This window comes from Triticum urartu, unplaced genomic scaffold (genome assembly GCF_003073215.2).
Source record: "Triticum urartu cultivar G1812 unplaced genomic scaffold, Tu2.1 TuUngrouped_contig_7377, whole genome shotgun sequence".
Classification (NCBI taxonomy): Eukaryota; Viridiplantae; Streptophyta; class Magnoliopsida; order Poales; family Poaceae; genus Triticum; species Triticum urartu.
In genome coordinates this window covers 1-8722 of record NW_024118215.1, presented here as the reverse complement: position 1 = coordinate 8722, position 8722 = coordinate 1, and the positions used below count along the sequence as shown (strand labels likewise).

Genomic DNA, 8722 nt, shown 5'->3' with positions numbered 1-8722 from the left:
GGGGGGGGGGGGGGGGGGGGCGAGCCCTATAAACCGAAAAAGAGGGAGTACATGTCACCTCAATATACACTACATAGGTACTTTGGCACGATAGGATGATCCAGATATAGTTTCATAACTGCATACGTTGGAGAACGGAGATGATCCCACTCCTAACTTGTGGTGCAGTGAGCATAACGGTTGCTACTCCGCAAAAGTAAATTGATATAAATAACATCTTTATGATGAAACATATTGCCCTTTTTTCCTCGTTAATTTGATCTTATGAATGAACTAGCTTATGCATGAATTTGATTCTTTTTAGAACGATCCAACTTTATTCATTAAATAAATAAAGTATGACGGATCAAAGAAACTGAACCATAGACACATAAAAACGATCCCTTATACAATCGGACGTTACATCAAAGTCTATTGAAGTTGTTGTCTCTGGCTCCATCTTTTGCATTTTACTTTCCTTCAACCTCCGGTAAAAGAAAGTACATAATACAAAACAGGCACAAGATGGACTAACAATCATAGGTATTGAAAGCCCTCACTGTCATGGGCGAGAACATAAGATCCATAGATTCACTAAGAACTATAAGGCTGAGAGACACCCCTTCCAAGTTAGGTTGTCAAAGAGCTGCTTCATTGTTTTATTATCGAGAACAAAAAAAATGTGAAACATGAGAACCACTCAGAACAAACTTGAACGCAAACATTCCATCACCACCACCTTGACAGGCCGAACCGTCGGATGATAAAACACCACATATAGACCCGACGATCCGTGGGAGGAAAACACCACAGACACCCTGATGTGTGTTATGTGGGCTATGATGAGCACACCAGGATAGGGGTAGAGTAGTGAGGCTTTCATTCTGTGTGACATTGCAAATACCGTCGATGCACTACCAGCATAGACACACAAAACTAACATGGGAAAAGAACCTTCGGTTGCGCTTCATCTCTACTAGATAGGAAGTGCGGCTTGCCGCACCCGGTAGCACCGCTACCGGCTACAGTCATACCCAATATGATAATACAATCATTGGAGCATTGCAAATACAAAAAAGCATGATGTTGGTTCGGTACCGTGCCATACACCAAATCATTATCTATGAACTGACCCAAAAAGATAGGATGCACGGCCTAACGCACCCCACTTAGTCTTGTCTTAACAAAGGAACTGACTTATTTTCCAAGCGCATAAACAACGTATTAACCATTGCGAAGGAAATTTAGAGTGATTGCTCAAAATGGATCAGTCCTTGGTACAAGTTTGTCCAGTACAGAAGAGTTATCCAGGCACTGTGGCAGGATAAGGCGATCAAATATACCAAAAGCATGGCACATTAGATCTGGAAGTTCACAACAAATGGGGAAATATGCACTATGTTCCAAAAGTAAGCCAATCCGATGAATTGGCACCAAGTAGATACAATAGTTGGTTTGTTAGATAACCAAAGCGAGCCAGATCAGCGGTGCGACATAAGTCCAACCAAACACTCACAAAGAACCTAGTAACCAACCTTGTCAAAGGGAACATTTGCATGTATGATGACGACCTACTCCCTCCGTTCCTAAATACTTGTCTTTCTAGACATTTCAAATGACTACCACATACGGATGTATGTAGACATATTTTAGAGTGTAGATTCACTCATTTTGCTCCGTATGTAGTCACTTGTTGAAATGCCTAGAAAGACAAGTATTTAGGAACGGAGGGAGTAGTAACCAACCTTGTCAAAGCAGGTAGATAGCAAGCAACAGTTTGCCCCTTTTAGCCTTGAACACAAGGACACATATCTGACGTTCTCCAATCCATGATGTCTTCACAAAGTCTGACCAATTAGTTGTTATCCCTTCATAGGTTGGACATGCTCCTTGGCGCACCCACATGCAAGCTTAGTCCACATGATCATCATGTTCAGAGGCTCTGTAAGGAAGCAAGATTAATTCTCTGTGAGATGGACATGTTCTCATGTTCCATCTATTATAGTTATTTAAGGAAATCCTAGGAATAACAAATGGACATGGCTAATTTAATAAACAACAATGAACAATGGATTTTTGAACAAAGTATAGCAGTAAGTACAGAACAATGAACTTAATTGAAAAATAAAGTGAAGGTGCTAAGAAAGAACACTAACATCACAGTAATCAAAAACTGATTGAGCTGAACAAAATTTGTTAACTGAAAAACTGTAAAAGGCATGCCTGATCCCACTATCTTAAACATCTAAAAACAACAAAATAGACACCAAAGATAAAAAACTGGAAATGCATCATTCTTACTATCCATTGTCGCTACATCCCTATAGAAAATGAAGAAAAGAAAGCCTCTTAGGGCAATATGAATAGACTTGGGCACGACACACTATTAGAGAGAAACAAATCACGAAATATTATTGGTCTTATAAAGCAATTCCATAACAGGATGATCGGCACCTTCTTTACCAGTAGATTTTCAAGATTTATATTTCTCAAGCATTTCGCTTGCAAAGTAAAAGAGTGCCACTGTAAAAGAAGTTCAGATTGCGGACAACCCGATATAGATGCCACCTTGCACCGGTATTAAAATAGAAGCAACAAGGATGCAGAAACTGCAAGACAGGCCAGTAACTGACACTCTAAATAGAACACCACCAAATTACATATTAGAAAAATGGACACTGAAATGAGCAAAAGAGAGGAAATTCAATGAATGTGATCTGTACTGAATGTAAAATGGGCATTGGCATGAGGTGGTAGGGGAAAATACATATTATTCTTCGAATTCACATATGATAGAATAGTGAATAATATGCAACTTAATGTCCTTTTGTGAAGTTCCTACATACATTATTTAAATAGCGGCTTTACAGGCCAAAGAGCAGCGAACAGGGCAAAGGATTTTATTTTTTAAAAGAAAGGGGTTACCCCCCGCTCCATTTTATTTATGAAGCAGACAGAAACGACGAGCCAAATCCAGGCAACAGCCCTTACAAACTTAAAAACACCACCTGCACAAGCAGCAACACACAACAGTCTTGCCGAACCTAACCCTCACCCACCTACTTAGCATGAAGAAAAAGTTCATACTGCCGCATCAGAGTTCAGGCAAAGGTGTGTGTGTGTGTGTGTGTGTGTGTGTGTGTGTGTGTGTGTGTGTGTGTGTGTGTGTATTAGACACCACAATGCTGAGACGAAAGCGAAATAAGAAGTTTTCTTTCCTGGCAGAAAAATCTATCTAAACAACTTGCAAATGAAGGTACTTCTGATAGTATTTCAATGGACAAAATCACATGTGAAGGAATACCACAACGGCAGGCAGTCATTCAGTTGGTTCGGATACAGTTTACCTCCGAAGGGGCTACCACCACCACCAAAGAATGACTGGATGATGTCGAACAGATCTTAATTCCAGAGTGGTTTTATACTTTATCAATATAGAGAGGTCGAGGCTAGATGCAAAATTAGTGAATGCTTCAGATCATCAAAAACCGGAGTGGAACAAACATTATCACTTACAATGGTAAATCCATTTTGCATAGGAGGACCAGTATGGTCACACACCCACACTTCTCGAATTTTGAAGACTAAGTTATCAAAGAAGCCGATGTTGACAAAAACTGAACCTACACAAATATGTACATAAGCAGGACCATGATTAGCAGCCATAAAGCAGGTTAGATGTCAAAAGATAACAACTAAGGAAGCAAACAAAGTATAGAGACGGTACAGTATAGTTGCACCAAAAATTATTAACCCGGGCTAACTATTTAAGAAAGACTATTTTATGCAGGGGACAATAGGCTGATTTAATTAGTTGTTGCCACTGCACGATGATTAGACAACATGGGTTTATCTGGGATGGCAAACCACCAGTTACAACGGGAGAAGGGGCTTGAAATTAACTCAAATACCATGCTTCAGAGACATGAATTCTTCAATCTGCCGTAACTACCTTGGAGTTTACATGAGCGACCGCCTCACGGGTACAGGGCATCCAACTATCAAGGCTAATCTCAAAATATCTTAGAACACCGACGTTATTTCCCTTGGTTCACCCATTCCTGCAATATCCAGGGAAACAACACAAATTTGCCCTTAGTTCATACAGCATGCAACTTGCTCTCACACTGAAACCATAATAAGATTTTGTCAGCAATATCCACTGGTTTCATATGTTCTTTATTCTTATTACTTTTAGCCTCAAATTACCTCCTGACGGGCAAATGTCTGAACTTGCAGTCAAATATTTCAGCATCCAAAGCAATAAGGTTGGGATCAATAAGAGTATTATCATTACAAAGCAACAATTTCTGAACTTACAGTCAGACAAAAGTAATATATGGGAAGCAACCATATGCAATGCAGCAATCATAATCAGGGCAAGCAGTACAATTAAACGACTATCATCATTGTCCATTGGAGATCTTTATAAGCCAAATTAAATGAAAGGAAAATATTAGGACCCCCACAGTTTGTCGTGGCTGAAACTATATGAAAAATCAGCAATAAAACTTCCACTTTCCATGTTTATCCAAATTTTAGTTTAAGAACCAGATTCTCATTTTTCTACACTTGCCCATAGATTTCCAATGAAGAGTAAACGACACGGGAGTGCATACAGTGGGAGCAGGTTTGCCGGTCTTTGTTTTAAGCAAACAGTATGATAGTAAGGAGATCACAATCTTAATGCACTAAAACGAATAAAATGTATAAACATGTATTATAACCCTACATACCGGCAAGACTATTTAAAGTTTGTGAACAGGAGAAGGCTCAAAGATAACTTACATAATTAATTTGGAAAGGCATAAACCCTTGTTGTTTATAATGATGACTCTGGAATTTGTACCATCATATATTCGATACTGAGAATGCCTTAACAATATATTCAGATCTAAACTTATATATCCTTCCATGAAAAGGGTGATAATCCGTCTAAGTGGATAGAGAAAAACCCTATGCATATTATGAAATAACATATATCAGCGAGCCTGACACTTCAAACCATTATCGGCAGATCACGTCAATTAATTCAGACCGGAGGGAGTAGTAAAACTTTGGCATTGTGGCAGCGGAACTAAATGATACAATAAACGCATATGCGTATATGAAACATAATCCCAGTCCATTGTTCAAATATATGAAATCTACTTATAATCTTGAGAGGCTATTGGAACCCACATCTCGTCTACCAAGTCATACATAGGACTACCATTAGCAAATTGGAGAGAGACACTTGAGATCATGTAACTAACCATGAGGATGACGACGATAACGGGGCAACATCCCTTTCTTTTGTTGTCAGGCTGGAGATCCTGTAACCAACATTAGCAAATCATACTTGAGATCACGTCAAACTTTCAGTCATAAAACATTTTCATTGTTAGGTATTGAGTATCACAATAGGCTAATAATCACAGCAAGGTACTACATGACTTTCTTTGACAATAAATTGCCCCATTCCTATGCATATTCTCATCTGAGATAGGATCATATCATTTAGTAGCGCATAACACAAGATAACAAACCAAGGTAAATAAATTGCCTTCTCAAGATTTTAAGATTAAAGCATAACTGAATTTAGATATCCTACTGTGGATAATATAAGATTTAACAAAAGGCTTGCCGGTGCTTCAATTTTTTTAGTTTTTAATAGAGTTAAAAATACATAGAAACAAAGATTTGACTGGATGCTACTGTAAAAGTTGATGCGATGAAGAGATGGTAAAAGCTCCAGGTTAAGAAAATCAGGAAAATGCTTCATCTTAATTACTTTGTTCGCCAGACTTGGCTGGCAAGCATACGTGCTAGAGCAAATTTTCTTGATAATCATTATATAGAAATAGAGGCTTAGCACACCACTAAATTGTTGTTTTAGAGGGTAATTACCCATGTCGAGAACCTATCTGTGAACTAATATGAGAACAAAGAACATGGATATATATATAGCTACTAATACTCATGATCACCAAGATCTGTACCTGCAAAACACATTAGGCAGCACCAGTCGTAAGAAATTATAGCAAGAACACAATCTGCAATTCTGCATCAAGATGGTATAGCTTGCAATAAACTCCCAAATGACTGGTTTATGGAAAAAGATTAAACGACACCAGGTTTACATCATCAAGATACATGAATTAATGATCAGGAAGAAATGGCATGCATTTCAAATAAATAAATTCAATTTCCACCGTTGTCTTGATAGAATTTGAGCAAATCATAGTGTAAGAATTTTAAAAGCAAGATGAACTGATCAATCAACGGAACAGGACATACCTTGTTTACCGGTGGCGCCATGGACCCAAAAGCTTGTGCGCTTGTCGCCGGAGTAGCGGAGAAAAGCTTCCTCCGTGTGAGTGAATCCATCACGCGTCGAGACACCACGCCGTCATGAAAATAAGACAACAACGCTGCATCAAATTGATAGATACACATTAGATCAGCAAGATGGGTACGTTCAGCACCTGGGAGAAGGGAGAGAAGGAGCACAACAACGACACAAACTCAGTAATAACAGGGAAAGCAACGCAGGTGGGGAAGTACCGGTCTGGCTGCTGCTCACCTAGGCTCGGAGTCATTCACACTGTCGTTGGGAAAGTAAGGCGGGGATTGATTACAGTCCTCGTCCTGGCATCCTCTTCCTTTGTGGGGCTAGCAATGAATCTAAAGAGAGAGAAAAGAGCATTCCTTGTCAATTCTGAAGCTAAATTCCTTGTCATTTCTGACTATATTCTGAGTATGCAAATCAAGTTTCAGGGTGCATAAATTTTAGAAGCAATGGACCAACGTGTTGTGGTGGTAATCGACAATGTTAAAGAGCGGCTTGCCGCTTGTTACCTGTTCCAGGTATGTTTAAACAGCAGTAACAACACAACCGATGATGGGCAATAGCAGCACAAACATAATCTGAAGCAAGATTAATCTGGTTGTCTTTTTCTAACTAATTAAGAACTGCTGCCATTTAAGCTGCCCATGCATGGTTACATTTCAATCAACAGAGACTGGCAATGAAATAAATAAATGACTATACTGGCAGAGGTAGCTCGTAATTAGAAGGAAACTGCAAGTAAAGGAAGTACCTGAAGAAATAGGAGCCTCGAGATCTTCATTTATTAATTGCTTCCTCCGAATCTCTATCAATCATCTACTTCCTCTGGATGGATAGACGAAAATGACAGCAAAGTTCACTCTGGAAGAACAGAGTACAAAACAAATATAGTCAACAATCTAAGGTACCACCGATACTAAACATCATAGCAATAAACACCATATAGAAACATGGCCCTTTATTAGAAATAGTGCATGTGTGACCTATGACTGAAACTACAATAAGGATAAAGCACATACATAAACCATGTAATAAACTGGGTGTTCACCATACAGTTTCCTATAAGGCACTCCCTTTGTCCCATAATATAGAATGTTATTACATCTAGTGTACTCATATATTGGATGTAGTAACATCTTATATAATTATGGCACGGAGGGAGTAATAGTGTACGTTGTTTTTCAAAATCTTTCATACCATTTATTAGAAGCAATAGTGCAAACTCATTCTCTAAATCTGTAGCTTTCATCACATCTTCACAAATTTCTTGGAACCATTTTTTTTCTGTAGCACCCAATCAAATGTTGATCCTTATTTGTATATGCTTATCCATATCAGAAAGTCTACATTCAACTAATTCAGTTAGGCTCCAATCTAAACCATCACAGGTCATGGATAACAACATGCATATAAACCCTAATCTTTTGTGAATCTTCCAAAAGTATATTCATTTACTGAGGTAGCCACCTTTTGTGAATCTCCATAAGGAATCATGCACAGTTAAAAAAGCGAAGTGGGGAAATCTTACAAAAAGGATCAACAATAACCTTTCCCTCTACCATGAATGCCTTCTCCAGCATATGCAAGTTTCCTCTTAAGTAAATACTCACAGACATCAAGCCTTCAATACAAGAACCAGAATCAACCCAAAATCAAATGTGTTGCACCTTTTAAGATACCTGATTATCATGGCTGGGAAGGATCTTGGCTATCCATGGTGGTGCTAATGTGTAATGATGAATATCATAATTTGTAATGGGCGGCATCTCTTTGACGTTACTAAGCATACCTGCAAAGGGTGGATTTGCTCAGCATAGAACATTGTCATGATTTAAGCTTGCAGTTCACTAAATGTGCACTTGTGCGTGACAGCAAACCATATTAAATCAAGCATAACTATATTTTCTGGGGAATTTACTCAATTTACTCATATCTTGAGTAGGCAAGTTTCATGACCAGGTAATACATTGTACATGTAAGTTATGTTGACTGCATGCTAAATGTTAGAAAAAAAAAGAACCGTTGAGTACACAAAAGGGCATAAAATGGAATTAACCTTCTCCTACAACCTGCTTGGATTTTTATCGAACAACTTGTAGGCATACACAAAAAGGACCTGCACAAACAAAGATAAGAAATTCTTGTGATTAAATCACAGAAGAGGAGGGCATGAATGGGGGGCAGGTTAATCAGGAGGAAGAGAGAGTGTGGATACTGTTGGAAATATGCCCTAGAGGCAATAATAAATTGGTTATTATTATATTTCCTTGTTCATGATAATCGTTTATTATCCATGCTAGAATTGTATTGATAGGAAACTCAGATACATGTGTGGATACATAGACAACACCATGTCCCTAGTAAGCCTCTAGTTGACTAGCTCGTTGATCGATAAATGGTTACGGTTTCCTG

At 38.5% G+C, this 8722-nt stretch overlaps 1 long non-coding RNA gene across 2 annotated transcripts; it reads right to left on the bottom strand.

The window, feature by feature from the left end:
• Positions 1 to 6569: 6569 nt before the first annotated feature.
• LOC125531525 lies at positions 6570 to 8519 on the bottom strand. Of its 2 annotated transcripts, none has more exons than XR_007293310.1 (4): positions 8367 to 8519; positions 7990 to 8099; positions 7062 to 7171; positions 6570 to 6645 (listed from the first exon to the last, which is right to left on the bottom strand). It is a non-coding gene; the product is annotated as an uncharacterized LOC125531525 (long non-coding RNA). The 2 variants fall into 2 exon arrangements; XR_007293309.1 differs by having other exon boundaries at positions 8380 to 8519.
• Positions 8520 to 8722: the final 203 nt, after the last annotated feature.